Source organism: Protopterus annectens, chromosome 2.part2 (genome assembly GCF_019279795.1).
Source record: "Protopterus annectens isolate FY-2018-M chromosome 2.part2, PAN1.0, whole genome shotgun sequence".
Lineage (NCBI taxonomy): Eukaryota > Metazoa > Chordata > Ceratodontiformes > Protopteridae > Protopterus > Protopterus annectens.
The window spans coordinates 883,753,811-883,771,144 of record NC_056730.1 but is presented as its reverse complement, the minus strand read 5'-3'; positions in this window follow the sequence as shown (position 1 = coordinate 883,771,144).

Here is a 17,334-nt window from a genome sequence, read left to right as displayed (position 1 = left end):
CTCCCAGTCTCACATGGACCTATGAAACCAGCACAAGCAAAAAACACACATAAATACACGGAAACATACTCGGAGGTTCTAAATAAAAATCTGCAAAAGCAACAGAGACCTCCAAAGCAGACATCTAAGCAACCTCCACCCCCCAACACAAACCATGAAACACATACTTCACAAAACCAGTGTGCAACATAATCACAGCCCTTAAGGCATAATAATATACCCAACACACTAATAATAGGTGGCTCTATAAATAGTCAGGCACACTGATTTCCCACTCACTAGGCTGAACAAGGAGAAGGTTACTGTTAGCTGACTGTCGGGTGCCAGGGTCTGCCACATAAGACAAGCACTCAGGTCACTCCAGAACAAGTACAAATATGACTCTGTCATTGTCAATGTTGGTGTGAATGACCTGAGCCGTACCTCCCTGGACTACATGAAAACAGACATGGAGGAGCTCTCTGATCACGTAGCCCAGGCTGGTATGACCCTGACCCTGAGTAGCATCCTGCCCTCACCAAGAATGATACTACAGTATAGAGAAAAAAATTATCAATTTCAACAATTGGCTAAGCTTCTGGTGTCATTCAAAGGGGATCCAGTGTCTGTCAGTCTGGGATGACATGCTCGACAAGCCACGATGCTTCGCTAGAGATGGCTTGCACTGTCATCATTTGGCTTTTGAATACTGGCCAAGGTTCTTGCCACCCCTATAGTGCCTTTTTTAGGCAAGGCTCAAAAGACAAACCCACCACTGTAAATAGCACAAGTAACAAAAAACTGAGGGTAATGCTACTCAATGCCAGAAGTCTAAACCTTAAAATGCACGCACTCAAGGCACTCCTCAGTATGGAGAAAATCGATATATGTGCAGTAACAGAAACCTGGTTTAAGGCTCCTGAGAGCACCCCAGCACTACCAGGCTACAACTCATGCCATACATTTTGGCCACAAAACCCAGACCGAAATACAAAAGGCGAGGGAGTATCCATATTCATCAAGGATACCCACACCTCCAGGTTAGTGGCACAGCACAATGCTTCAGAGATCATTCACGTGCAACTAACAATGGGCAAAACTGCTATTCAAATTATAGCTTGCTACAGATCACCCACCATGTCCCAGGACCCCCCTCCACATTCCTGGAAACACTGGGAAACATAAAGGTCCTGCCAAACACCCTGATATTGGGTGATTTCAATTACCCAAACATTAACTGGGAGAACTACTCAAGTACAAACTTCCTTGCCCAACATTTCCTAGAATTTGTAAACTCAAACACCCTGGATCAATTTGTCAACACCCCCACCAGAGATGACAACATATTGGACCTGATCATCACCAACATGGCAAACGGTGTTCCACACCGGAGGTCAACCCCTTGCTGGTTCGATTTGACCATAAACTAATCATTTTGGATATCCACATTCCGCCACCACCCCTGGTCAAAGAAACCACCGTGAAAAAATTTTCAAAAGCAAACTTCACATTACTTAAGACTAAGGTGGGAAGTTTCAAAGCCCCCATGCTAAAGGATAACCTCTCCAAGCCGCAAAATCCTTTACTAATGCACTCTACAGGCACCTACAAGAATGCATGGATCATGCTATTCCAAACAAAACAAAGACTCACTCCTCCAAGAAAAGGAAACCAGTCTGGTGGACCCCTGCCATAAACAAGCTATACAATAGAAGGAGGAAACTAGTACAGAAAAGAGTAAAATCCCAAGAAGGGAAGACATCCCTGATCAGTATCAGCAAGAAACTACCTTCCCTCATAAAATTATCCAAGGCTAGCTTTGAAAGAAAAATTGCCATGGACTCCAAAGATAACCACAAGGCATTCTTTAGCTATGTCAACAAACTCATTCGCAATTCTCAGATCTGCTCGGAGTTAGTGCAGAATGGCATAAAATACACTGAAATGACCAATATAGCCAACATCCTGGCAGACAGGTTCAGTGCAAACTTCACCCCCTCTCACCCCCAAAAGGGCCCATAACTATACCAGAAGAATGTAGTGCCCCTGAAATCACAGACACTCAGGTTAAAACAGCCCTCTCCAAAGCCAAAAATACAGCATCAATGGGACCGGACGGTGTCCCAGGCTGTGTCCTACATGAGCTCAAAGATGAACTAACCCCTCACCTAAACACACTGTTTAAACTCAGCCTCTCCACAGGCTACGTGCCCACAGAGTGGCACACAGCAACGGTTATTCTTCTCCACAAAGGTGGAGCCACAATGGACCCCGGGAACTATTGCCCTATAAGCCTGACTAGCTTGTTCTGCAAAACTATGGAGCACATCATCATGGATCTCATTAACAGAGACATTTGGAACCTCCAAACACTGGACCCTACCCAGTTTGGCTTTGTTAAGGGCAGATCATGCCTCCTAAACCTGGTGTACTTCTTTGAGACAGTTACCAAGGCTATAGACGGGGGAAAGGTGGTCCACACAGCCTACCTAGACCTTGCAAAGGCCTTCGACACCATTGTCCACTCAGGTATTATAGACAAGCTCACCAGCCTGAACATAAACCTATACGTCATGAGATGGGTTGCCAACTGGCTCATGGACAGAACCCACATGGTAAGAGTTGCGGGAGCTAGGTCTGACTCTAAACCAGTTAGGAGTGGCATTCCCCAGGGCTCAGTTCTAGGACCCCTTCTGTTCGGCATATACTTCTCAGAGGTACAGGCAAGCACAGGAGGACTATTGCTGACCAAGTTCACAGATGACTGCAAACTAGGGGCTATAATTGACTCTCCAGCTGACACAGACATCCTCCAAAAGGGTCTCACTGACACAGATACCATGGCCTTAAGCTAAATGCCAAAAAGTGCATAGTCATCCCCTTTGGAAAAAACAAAGTACCCACAAATTACCACATAGGTGGTAACCCCCTAAATACGGAAGACGAAATAAGGGATCTGGGGACCCAAGTAGATAGTAATCTCTCCTTTGATAATCACATTGCCAAAGTGGTTAGAAAATCCTTCTATGTGGCCCACCTAATCACAAAAGGGTTTGCATTCAGATCAAAAGAGGTCATTGGGCCCACGCATCACTCATCAGACCCATCATAGAGTACAATGCCCCATTTGGGATGTACCTTACAAGACACCTGCAACAGCTGGAAAGACCACAGAAGTACCTCACCAAGAGGATCACTGGCCTCAAACAGATGCCCTATGCAGCTTGACTGAAGAAACTCCAGCTGTACTCGGTTGCATACCGCCTACCCGCCTACTCAGAGGTGATCTCTGCCTGACATACAAGGCCATGTTCAACCCAGAATTGATGGACATGCTCCACCGAAAGAAAACCATATCCCCTCGAGCCACATGCTCTAGGGATCTAAACCTCACCACAAAAATAAATAGGACGTGCTGGAGGGATAGATTCCTGTCCCAGAGAATTCCCATGCTCTGGAAGAAGATTCCAATCTACATTAGGCAGAGATCCTCACTAACACTCTTCAAGAGAAACCTTGACGAGTGGATGGGAAACAGGAAGTTTACCCCGGGGATCACTTCAGTGGCTCTGCTGGAAAGAGGCACAGGGATCTAATCTAAGGGGGCAGTGAAAGCCAACACATTCCGGCTAGGCTTATAAATGCCTTTGGGCAGATAGCCTAGTACCTACCTATGAACCTATTATCTTTCTTATTGTAAATAACTTTACATAACAGTGGCTGCAAATATACTATAAAACATTTTATTAAGCAAATGGTGTTCTGTAACTGCTAAAAACTACCTAGTGTACCAGCTAACTTATCTACTTTATCTGTGTAAACTGCATGTTTTGCTTCTTGGGTCATAATATGTATACTTTCTCATTTTGCTTATTGTACTGTTGTACTGTTAAATGTACAAATACATGCAGGAGCTTTTCTACCTGCACTTTGTACAGTAAATGGGCCAGTTCAGTTGGACTTTACTGGTCAATCAAGAAATATATATTACTACCAAAAATGCATGCTCTCTCTCTGTTTTGTATATATATATATATATATATATATATATATATATATATATATATATATATAAACTGAGCTTCAATTGTGATGTGTTTATATACAATAAAACTGCTTGAATAGAACCTACAAAGACTCGTCTATTACATCCTGACTAGATGAGTGACATGGTGTCAGAACCAGGATTCCAGCGACTGATATTCAGAGTTGCGAGGTACAGAGATAACAGTGAAGGTAAACTAAGAGAAAGGAGCACAAAAAGCACCAGAAAAGAACCAAAGGTAATGAAATCTTGCACAGTTTATTTTATAGAAAAGATAAAATGGAGCATTACAAGGGCACGACCTGCATTATTAGACAAGCGAGAGGCACAAAAGGTTTATTAATTAAACAAAATGTTTAAGATTACCGTATTTGATAAAATGATTATCAGAAACGCAAAAAGAATATGTTTAAACCAAAATAGGCATGTTTAGAGTAAAATGAGCACAAGAAAAGTACGATGGGCATGAAGAGAGATTAAATTAGCAAAACGAATATGATAATGGCAAAAAGGGGACATTAAACATAAATAAAGCAAGGTGACTGCATGTTTTTTGGCAAAGTGCTGTGTTTTGGCATAACTACGACTCTGTATTGTATCAAAGGCATAAGTAGAGTTATTCGAAGTATCTCAAAGTGTGTAAGAGTGCTTATAGTGTGTGCTTATTACTGTGGATGTATTCTGAAAAGTTTGTGTGCAAAGTGCAACTATTTTGTGAAGTACAAAGTACAGCGATTTTGAAAATTTTCTTTTGCTGGGTATGTCTATTTGCAAAGTGCTGAAATTACAGAGTGTTTCTTGCACTGTAAAGAATTATCTAGCATGGTACTGCTATTTTGGAGAAGTTTCAGTGTGCTGTGTACTCTTTATTCGCAAAGTGCAGTTACTTCAAAATGTTTCTTACTCTGAGCTTCTTCTGCCCAGTTCATTCGCACAGTGCAGTTATTTGAAATGTTTCTTTCACTGATAAGAGGTGATTTCTTGCAGTACAGTAATCTCGAGAGTATTAGAGTGCCCAAGAGACTTATTTCACAAAGTTCAGTTATTCAGAGGCTTGCTGTGCTATTGGGCAAAGTTACAAATACTGGGATAAATTTCTGGCTTTTGTATATGTGTGTGTGTTCGTGCATATTTGCAAAACCCTTCACTGGCATGGGTTAACATGCTAGATGGATTTTGAAAGCCCTCACCACTTGTATTTGATCAGAATATTGCAGAGAATTGGAGAATATTTGAGGAAGAGTATGATATTTTTATACAACCAGCTTATTCTGACAAAGATGCATGCACCAGGGCATTCATTTTGCTAAACCTAGCTGGGTCATAGAGCACTGAAAGGGAATGTTCATTTGTGTATGCACCTGCAGTTTATGAGGGAGAAGGTGAAAACTATCATATTGTTATACAGGCAGAATCAAGGGAAGAACCCGAGTGTTTGAAGTGCAAATTCAGGGAAATGTGCAACCCCCAGACAAATATTACATTAGAGACGCATTTGTTTTACACAAGAGATCAGAAACCAGGGGAAATGTTTGCAGCTTATATTACTGACCTGAGAAACAAAGCTAAAATGTGTCAGTTTGGTGACTTAAAAGATGAGTTAATAAAGGACAGGCTTGTGTGTGGTATTAATAGTGCTGCTGTGAGAAAGATTTTGCTTTGTGACAGTGATTTAACATTGAGTAAAGCCACTGAGATTTGTCAAATCCATGAAGTTACAGGAAGGCACACAAGCATGCTTGCAAGTGACAAGAGCATGGTTTCAGCAGGCTCCAGAGTGAATGTAGATAGCATGCAACATGCGGCCAACAGAAGCAGGCCTAAGCACATGCCAGCCACCGTCCCTGCTGGTTCACCAGGGAAACCACTTAATTTTCCAGCAGGTTCTAAGAAGGTAGCATGCTTAGTATAGTACAAGAGACAATCAGCAAAACTGAAATCCAAATTTATTGTTAACTGTCGCATTTGTGGTGCCTGTCATGAGTATAAAAGAGAAAGATGCTTAAGATTTGGTCAGCAATGTCACAAGTGTAAAAAATGGAACCATTTTCAAAAATTTTGCAAAGCAAGAAAACCCCACACAGTGATAAAGAAGGGTCACTCAAAAAAGTAAACTGATCAAGTAGACTGCAACTCCACTTTCTGTGTAGATAGTGTATCAATAATTGGTGAGAGAGTTGATGCTGTGAATTTGTTGGCGAAGAACAAATTATTTTGTACTGTCCAGATCAATGATAAATCTACAGAACTCAAAGTTGACACTGGTTCAAAGTATAATGTTATATTAGCAGACACATTTGCTAAGGGGAAAACTAATGAACAACTCAATGTGGCTAGTAGTGTGAAACTTGTTGCTTATGGAGGTAAAGAAATTCAAACCGAAGGCTCAGTAGTGCTTTCATGTTATTTGGCTAGAAACCATTACAGCTTGTTATTCTATGTAGTTCAAAGACCTGTGCAGTTATTATCTGGTCTCAGAGACAGATTGAGAATGAATCTGCTTTCTTTTACCAAAGAAGTTCATCATATAAGCGCATATCATAGTTCCAAGTTTCTGAAGCCATTTTCTCAGAGAAATTTGACGTTTTCGATGACAAGTTGGGCAAACTTCCAGTTGAGTATTCTATGAAGTTAGATCAAGAGGTCAGTCCACTAATTAGACCAACAAGAAAAGTTGTGATAGCTATGCAGGATAAAGTCAAACTTCAGTTGGATAAAATGGTGTAATTTGTCTAGTTATAGAACTAACTGAATGGGTGCCATCCATGGTAGCAGCTCACAAAAAAGGCTCAGATGAAATCAGAATATGTATTGACCCAAGAGATTTGAACAAAGCATTTAAGAGACTGCATCATCCAATGCATACAGTCGAAGAGGTTGCAGCTCTAATACCGAATGCCACCATTTTTTTCTGTCTTGGATGAAAAACGTTCATTTTGGCAAGTGATGCTTGAGCACAAATCCTCATTACTAACCACTTTTGGTACCCCATTTGGCAGATGTAGATTCCTGACTATGTCATTTGGAATAAATTCTGCAAGTGAAGTCTTCCAGCATGCAATGGAGCAAAATTTTTCAGGTTATCCTTGTGCCATCATAGCAGATGATTTATTGGTTGGAGGCAATGCTGAAGCGGAGTATGACAGAAGCCTTAAAAGAGTTCTACACAGAGCATGAGAAGTAAACTTAGAGCTCAGTCCTCTGAAGTGCAAATTCACTACCAGAAGTTACTTATGTAGGTCATTTATTTAGCAGCACTTAAGAGCAGACTCATCCAAGCAAGCAGCTATTCTTGAGATGTCAGCACCAGATAATATTCAAACTCTACAGTATTTCCTTGGCATGGTCAACTATATCGACAAGTTCATACCAGACTTCAGCAAGTTGACAGCACCTTTAAGAGGGCTGACATGCATACATGTTACATGGTCTTGGCTGGAACAGCACCAGAAGGCATTTGAAGACGTTAAGCAGAAAATTGCCACCCCCACCTACATTAAGACACTATGATGTCACTAAACCAGTCACTCTTTCTTGTGATGCTTTAAAATTTGGTCTTGGCGCAGTTATTTTTCAGGAAGGCAAACCAGTAGCCTATGCATCTAGACCACTTACCCAAACTGAAGTGCAGTATGTTCAAATTGAGAAAGAACTTTTGGCAATAGTATTTGCATGTTCAAAGTTTCATGACTATATCTATGGTCGAGCTATTCAGATTGAAACTGATCACCAACCTCTAGTTACTATTCTAAAGAAGCCTATGCATTCAGCTCCAGCAAGATTACAAAAAAATAATGCTTAAATTACAAAAATACAACTTCAAAATGGTCTATACAAAAGGCAGACTTCTTTATCTGGCTGATACCTTATCTAGATTGCCCAGAAATACAATGGACCTGCTTGACACTGAGAATTTTGACTTTGATGTAATGTTAGTGCATAATTTTTCTACCACGAGACTTGATGAGCTGAGAGATTATACAAAGACTGATCCAATTTTGCAAAAGCTCATTGCTTGGGGACTCCACAGCACTTGTAGTTCACAGTAGGGCTCCCCCAACTAATCCTGTAGCTAAATTCAAGGAATATTGTTAAACAAAACAATTATAGATAATCCTTGGCCATTACCTTCCCTGAAAAGTGAAACCTGATTGTTTCTGCAATCTCATGGCCTGGTCTGGCACCACATCACCTGACCTTCACCTACACTTATCACCTGCTCAACATCATATACTAATCGACAATCTATACACCGCTGCCAACCTCAACTTACACACAATATCTAATAGCCACACCCCCACACCACCTTAAATACCTTACAGCCTCATCACCTCAGTCACCTAACAGCCATTATCCTAGCATCTCTACCGTACAGCATGTAAACTACACTAGCATCTCTCTCATTAGCCCTCACAACGCTAGGCTATATCACATCCATACAAACTAACATACCTCTAGACAGCACCACATTCCATACAACACATATTTCCACACCCATAAAAACTCACACAAACTTCTCTATCAGCCCCACAATTCTTAATCTTAATTCTACACTTTATATACACATTAGCGTACCAAGATGCAACACTAGAAAAACCTCACATAGATCCAACATTGAAATAACACACATGAACAAACACATACTATCAACCATAAAGAGACTACTAATTTCTGGTGACATACTCCCAAACCCAGGCCCACTCAAAACCAAACAGATATCTGACCTACTAATTCTTAATATCAACATAAGAAGTACTGCTAATAAGACACCTGAACTGCATGCATTTATAACCCATTACGCACCTGACATACTGACCATCACAGAGACATGGCTAAAGCCTAGCATCCAAAATGAAGAATACCTCCCCCCAGGATGTAATACCCTAAGACTGGATAGAGTAGGCAGAAAAGGAGGTGGGGTAGCCATTCTCTTTAAAAACACATTAAACCTTCAACTCCTTCAAACCCCTCTACCTAAATTTCACAATGCCGAAATCCTTTTTCAGTCCTATGCTTAAACAAGACAAAAAAACTCAACATTCTCTGCTGCTACATTCCTCCAGGAAATAACTCTCCCATAACAGATGAAATATTACAGTGGACAAAAGATAACCTACCACAAGAAACTATCCTACTAGGTGACCTAAATACTAACTGGACAACCTGTAACTCCAATAACCTCTTTGGGTTCTCTCAACTCATTCAAGAACCCACTAGAACAGATAAAAGATCACAAAAACAATCCATACTGGATTGGGTACTGATCAATTACCCCAAACAAAACTACCAGACAGGTTGCCTACCAGATGGTCTTGGTGACCACCCCCACACATTCCTACTACGCAAACACACTAACTTACCCAAGCCCATAGTTCATAGACTAATACGTGATTATCGAAACCTAAACTCTTATGATCTCAACCCTGTCCTAAGCCATTGGATTAGACCAGGCAGTTGACTACTTTAATACTACTTTTCTCAACATCCTTAATAGACTCGCCCCTACTAGGAAATTTAGAGTGAAAGCCAACTATGCTGCATGGCTAAGTAGAGACACTAGAGCCCTAGTAAAATGCAGAGATAAAGCCTGGAAAATCTTGAAAAAGGAAAACACCACTTGTTCCAAACAAAACTACCAACAGCTTAGAAATCAGGCCAAGGAACAAACCAAACAGGTTAAACAGAACTACTTCCTAGGGGCCCAAAGCAAATACTCAAAAAATCCACAACAGTTCTGGCAGTCTATCAACTCCTTACTAAAACCAGGCAAAACCACTACTCCAGCCCTAAACTCCATCAACAATACCATGGACATAGCCATTCAATTTAATCACCACTTTACAGAATCTGTCCTGGCATTATCCCGCCAATTATCTAAAAATAGCCCTTCATGCACCCCAACCAATCATCCAGAAAGCATTCCCTCCTTTACTCTATCATCAGTCCCCACCTCTACAATTAAAAAGCTCCTTCTAAAACTGAAATCCACCACCCTTGCAGCCGATAACTTACCTGCTAACTTCCTAAAAATGGCTGCTGAATCTATATCTTACCTGTCTCCATCCTTATCAACCACTCCATACAAGAATCCCATATCCCAGACCTCTGGAAAGTTTCATATATCATTCCTCTTCATAAAGGCGGGAACTCTTGTGATTTTTCAAACTACTGACCCATCGCCATTCTATCCCCCCTATCTAAACTTCTAGAGAAGTGTATTCACTTCCAAGTCATGAAATTCCTGAACACACATCAACTCCTGTCCACCACACAACATGGCTTCCGCCACATCACAGCACGACCACTGCTCTTCTCTCTTTCACTAATCTAGTTAACCAACACAGGAACAACAATAACTTTACATCTGCCATTTTTTTGATCTCTCCAAAGCATTTGACATGGTATCACACACCATTCTGCTAGATTCACTAGCCCCGCTATCCTTTGCCCCATCTACTATAGCCTGGTTCAGAAACTACCTATCTGGCAGGCAACAATCTGTTCAATGGCAAGGTGTACTGTCCCCTCAACTTCCTACCACCATAGGTGTCCCACAAGGGTCAATACTGGGCCCACTTCTCTTTTCTATCTTTACCAATAATCTACATAGCTCAACCCAGCACGCCACACTTATTCAATATGCAGATGATTCGACTTTAATCTCCACAGCCCCATCTCCAGCCATTCTGAAAATACTCACCCAGGAAACCTTTAACTCTGTGGAAAAATGAATTTCTGATATCCAACTCATCCTAAACCCCAGTAAGACTAAATTACTACTATTTACTCCTAACAAATCAAAAACTGCTCCTGTCTCCTTCATCATCACCTCTAAAAATGGCACTACCATTTCCCCTTCTGACCATGCCAAACTGCTCGGCATTGAAATTGACAATAATCTTCACTTCAATGTCGACATCTCACAAACCATCAAAAAGGTTCACAAAAAAATGGGCACACTATATAGGATCAAAAACTTTCTCTCAGACCAAACAAGAGTCACCCTAGCCCAGACTCACCTATTGTCCACACTAATGTATGCAGCACCAATTTTCACCCACATCAGAAAAATAGATCTAGACAAACTTGAATCATGTTACAATAAAATCGCCAAGTTTGCTAAAAACGCCACCTTCAGAACACATCACTGTGTTGCTCTATGGGACCTAAATTGGCTAGAACTACCTCAGCTACTTAATTACAGTACCAGCTAGTCACTGCCTACAATATTCTTAAATACTCTGATAAAACCCCATCATTAACCCAACTACTTACCCACTACACAGCAAATCGCCCTCTCCAATCTAGTGATAAAAATCTCCTCTGTATCAGTAGAGCAAACAATACTGCAGGAAAAGTGCTATATTCCCACACCATTGCTAGAAACTGGAACTGCCTTCCACCTTCGCTGACCACTGCCTCCACCACCTCACACTTCAAAACCCCCTCAAATCACATCTGCTCAATACCTGGCTGTGTCCTTGTATTACTTAAACTTAAGCTTGTCTACCTTTTCCTCCTCATAACCAGTCACCAATACCAAGTTAGTCACTGTAATCCTCTATGGGACTAAAATCCTAACAGCCATCTGTTCACCGATACTAAGTTAGTCACTGTAATCCTCTATGGGACTAAAACCCTAACAGACATCCATTCACCAATACCAAGTTAGTCACTGTAATCCTCTATGGGACTAAAACCCTAACAGCCATCCATTCACCAATACTAAGTTAGTCACTGTAATCCTCTATGGGACTTAAACCCTAACAGCCATCTGTTCACCAATACCAAGTTAGTCACTGTAATCCTCTATGAGACTAAAACTCTAATGGCCATTAGCCGAGCCTGTAAGTAGCTCCTAATCCCTACTGTTTGTAACTTCTCTGACTGCTGAAAAGTGTCTTGTCTGCTTGTATTTTTAATATGAATATCTGATTGTTTTGTTGTATAATGTACGTTTGTTATACTACTCTGTATAAAAATATTTCTCTCTTGTTTAACTTGTACTACTCTGCTATTAAATATTTTTCTCTTGCTTAACAATGTGGAGCTTTTCTCCCCAGGCCTCCACTGTAAATGAACCTTGTCCAGTCAGAATTTCCCGGACAACAAATGTAAAATAAAGAAAATAAATAAAAAATGTTGGATGTCAGTCATAGAAATCTAGTGTACCACCTGAAGTGCAAACCAATTTTCCTTATAGAGATGAAATGTTGATGGAAGATGGCATTATTTTCAAAGGTCCTAGAATTGCTGTTCCTGGTTCCTTACAACATGAATATATCCAGATTTTGCATTGCGGTCACCCAGATTCCGTATTTAGCAAAAGAAGTGCGAGAGAACTAGTATTTTGGCCTTCAGTAGTGAAAGACATTGATGAAGTACTTTCTTCTTGTTCAGTATGCAATAGTACTAAACCGCATTTGCAAAGAGAACCACTTCAGCTAAGTCAAGTTCCTGAACTACCTTCGTCAGCAGTAGTCACTAACATATCTGAGTGTAACAATCAGCATTACTTAGTATTGGTAGACTCTTATTCGAACTGGTTTGAGATTGATTTACTACCTAATCTAACATCCACTACTGTTATTACTAAGTTGAAACGTCATTTCTCAGTCCATAGTAGTCCACACAAAGTTGTTTCTGACAATGGTACTCAATTTACTAGTCAGTTATTTCAGACATTTGCAAGAGAATGGGACTTTGTACATGTTACTAGTAGCCCAGAATATCCACAGTCAGATGGGCTAGCTGAACATGCAGTGCAGAGTGCAAAGCAATTACTTGAAAGGTCAAAGCATGATAATACCGATGTCTTTTTGAATTTACTTAATCTCAGAAACATACCCCGTGATGATATACTTGGCTCTCCTGGTCAGAGACTCCTATCTAGGCAAACCAGAACAACGCTGCCTATTAGTTCCAGTTTATTGAGGCCTTAAACTAAAAACAACAGAACCATCAGAGCTCAATTATTCAAGAAGTGTTCTTTCCAGAAGTCCAGTTAGGATAAATCGAGCAGATTTCTTCGTCCATTGAAAGAAGGAGAGACAATGAGGTTACAAACGATGAAAGGTTTTGACCGGATTGGTCAAGTAACAAGTATATGTACCGAGCCGAGATCTTACTTCATAGAATCTGAGGGTGTGGAGTACAGGAGAAATCGCAGACATCTTCTTCCTGTACCAGAATCTTTATCGTAGCATTGTTCCTGTGATACTGACTCTAGATCTCAGAACAATCCAGACATTGTTCTCGTTGCAGAACGTGTCTTTCCTTCTGCTTCCATTTTTGAGGATGTTCCTGAGATTCCTAAGATTGAACATTCAGCAGAGACAATTTCAGTTGCTAAGTCTAATTCTTAGTTTTATGTCACACACTTTGGTTGTAGTTCGAGACCTCCTGTGAAATACACAGCGACCTGGACATAACTGTATATATGTACCTAGTTCTGTATAACTGCATGACAAAGAACTATCTGTATTGTTTGCATGTCAACTGATATTGTCAGCATTGCATGAGCTATTTCTCAAAGAGGGAGGTTGTAGAACAGAGTGTGTGCACTGTATCTTTAAGAAGGATATCAAGGACTGAACGTGCATATATAAATAGCAAGCACGTGCTATACTCAGTGCCATTTTGAAAGTGCAGCCAGAGAGTGAGCATGTATGAACAAATGTAGCTAGTTTGTATATAAGTTACCTAAGTTAAAGTTAATAAGCTTCAATTGTGATGTATTTGTACATAATAAAGCTGCTTGAACAGAACCCACAAAGACCCTTGTATTACATCCTGACAAGACAAGCAACAAACAGATAGACAGACAGACAGATATATTTGAAAAAAGTCAATATTGGATGTACCTTGGGCTCCTTTCCATGTGATTTCATCAAACAATTTACTGATGTCAGAACAACATGAGTATCTATGGATTGTGAGATTCGTCTGTTTAGCATTAGCCAAAATGCTTTGTGATTGTATACAAAACAGTCGCATATATCTTCAGTGATATCAGTTCTGTGATGTGAACATGTTGCACAGAGGGTAGGCATCATCATCATCATCATCATCATCAGCCCCCTTTTCCCCATTTTCTACATGGGGTCGGGTAATCATGTTAACTGTCATTTCTCTTGATTCAATGCTACACTCTCGCCTTCTTCGACACTCATGCCTGACTGTCACAGATCGTCTTTCACACAATCCATCCACCTCTTTGCTGGACATCCTTGTTTCCTCTTACATTCTTCTTATCTGTCCCAAATCTTCTTCACCATATTGTCTTCTGCTTTTCTGCATGTGTCCAGACCACCATAATCTGTTATCTTGTGAGCTTTTCTGCAATTGCAGCTACTTAGGCTTCTGCGCTGATGTCATCATTTCTTTGTCTGTCCCACAGAGGGCATCCTACCACCCTTCTCAGGCAATTAATTTCCATCACCTCTAGCTTCTTTATCTGCTCTGCCTTTACTGCTCAGGTTTCTGTACCATACAGGAGTACTGGTCACACCACTGTCTTGCACACCTTACTTTACAGCTTCTTTGGCATTCTTCTGTCATAGACTACACCTGACACTCTATGCCAGTTGGCTGCAGCCCCTCTGATTCCAGCTTTGACCTCTTCATTCAGACTTCCCTTCTCATCAACCACCCGTCCCAGATTGTTGAAGTTATTTATCTGTTCCACTATTTTCCCTTCTATTGCAATTCATAGCTTCTTCTGATTTCCCCAGTTTGCTGCCATTACCACTGTCGTATCTGTGCTTAGTTTCATCCCATGTGCGTTCAGTTTTGCATTCCATTGCTCTATCCTTTGCAGAAGTTCTTGCTCAGAGTCTGCCTGTAATGCCACATCATCTGCATACAACAACTTTGTTCATCTGTCCCTTCCAACCTGTAGTGTAATAGCATAGATGTCTGTGTATGTGAATCTCATGGGATACCTGTGTCTGCACTTATGCATATCATGTAGATGTAATCATCATACAGAGTTTATGTATGATAAGCATCTATGTATGATACATATCTGTGGGTAGTTATTCTTTGCAAACATGTATGACATTTTGTGCTCATTGTCATCTGTCTTAAACATAAATTATTCCTGCTACATTTTCTGTGCTGACAATGTCTGATGTGCTGTTCTAACTTAGTCTGCACATGGGAAGTGTGGACAAGGTACTTATTTGTTAACAACATGCCTACCTTGCATATTTCACTTTATATCACTTTACTTTTAGTGTGTTGAGGTGCAAAAGATTGTTTGTGCCAGAATATGACCACTATCTAATCACAGCACCACTCTGCACACTAGTACAGTACACACTGTTTTGAGTGATGTGAGTAATGAGCCATCTACACTGTTTAGCATCATAACACTGCCCTACTTCACTTCATCTGCTGTGCAGGAACATATAACATATTAAGGGGTGTCCCTAAATGCCATCTGTATCACAGTCATATGTTGTACAGCACAATGTACACCAGCACAATGTGACTGAATTTGCTACTGTGGGTATCCAGCTAAGGCTTTCAGACAATGGAAATAGTGTTTAAGCATCCTGTACACCTACTCAGTGATGCTGCATGCTTGGTCATGTACAAGGATATATCTTCCTCTGCTATTTGTGTCTCTCTTATGAATGTCATCAGCTATAATTTCAGGGGATATTAAGGATATTCTGAAATTCCAAGACATGTTTACACAGTTAATGTGATTTCTTTGCCTAGATGTGCATCTCTGATGATGATATTTTTAATTCTGTAGTTGCTATATGTACTTACCAGACAGAGACACAGGAAGAGTGAAATGGAGAGGGCAGCTGTCCTAGGTGCCACTTTGAAGAAATCTGTCCCTAGAGGAGTGGTGTCAGCCCAGAAATTAGTAGTTTATTGGCCATTGTGGGCTAATTTCTATCTCTTTCATTTCCCTGCTATAAAACCCACATTTGCAACGTTTTTGCGCTAGTATACAGCTCAGCAAGCACCTGCCTGGTGTCCTGCAGAGCTCTACAGCAGCAGAGAAACAAAAGAGAGACTTTGGAGTGATTAAGTATCATTTTTCTGCATTTTCTTGCTGCCTTTAGCTAATTCCACCTAAAACGCAGATTTTCTAGAGTTTCTGTGATTTAAAAAGCTTGTTTCAGCTACATATTGTACTTATTTTACTGCCTGCACTTTAACAAAGTTGTTTTTTTGTTTAAATTACCTGTTTAACTGTTGTAGGCTACACACTCAAGTGTGATAACCATTTCTGTGCATTTAAAGTGTTTTTTGATTGTATCCGCTTTATTTTCTGAAAAAAACAAACAAAAAAAAAAAGAATACTTGTTTTCCCGCCTTTCTAAGCTAATATAGTCCAGTTTTCAGGTTAGTGCTGAATTCAGGGCTGTGTTACAAGTTTCTGTGTTTGCCCATACCTTACTTGGAAAGAAGGGTATAACTATTCCTGGCTTCACAAAGGCTACTCTTCAATTTTTCCCTTGGAACTAGAAAACTTTCAACTTAAGCACTCAAACCATTCACTTCTCATCCCGGCACTTGCTCAAAACTCATAGCAAGCACTAATAAACCTTAGCACTAGACCCCCCCCCTATATTGTAGAAAAGGACAAGGCTCTCTATTCGACCTTACCAGCCAATCAGTAAAACAGCTCACTATACCTATCCAGGCATGTCCAACGGACAGTTTCAGGTGTACTTTCCAGTCCAACTGGTGAATCTTGGCAATTTGAGGCAATGTTACAATTGCCTCATGTACACAGACAACCCTCTCCTCCTTCCACCAAACACTATTACATGCGAGAGATGCAATTATACAGCCAAACTGAAGTCTAAGCTCTCTCAACCCAAGACTGGACCAGGCAGTCAAAAGGAGAAGGGAATTACTTGCATCACACTCCCAGTCTCACATGGACCTATGAAAACAGCACAGGCAAAAGACACACACAAATACACGGAAACATACTCGGAGGCTCTAAGTAAAAATCTGCAAAAGCAACAGAGACCTCCAAAGCAGAAATCTAAGCAACCTCCACACCCCCCAACACAAACCATGAAACACATACTTCACAAAAGCAGTGTGCCATGCAATCACAGCCCTTAAGGCAAACTAACATACACAACACACTAGTAATAGGTGACTCTATAGTCAGGCACACTGACGTCCCACTCACTAGGCTGAACAAGGAGAAGGTTACTGTTAGCTGCCTGTTGGGTGCCAGGGTCTGCCACATAACACAAGCACTCAGGTCACTCCAGAACAAGTACAAATATGACTCTGTCATTGCCCATTTTGGTGTGAATGACCTGAGC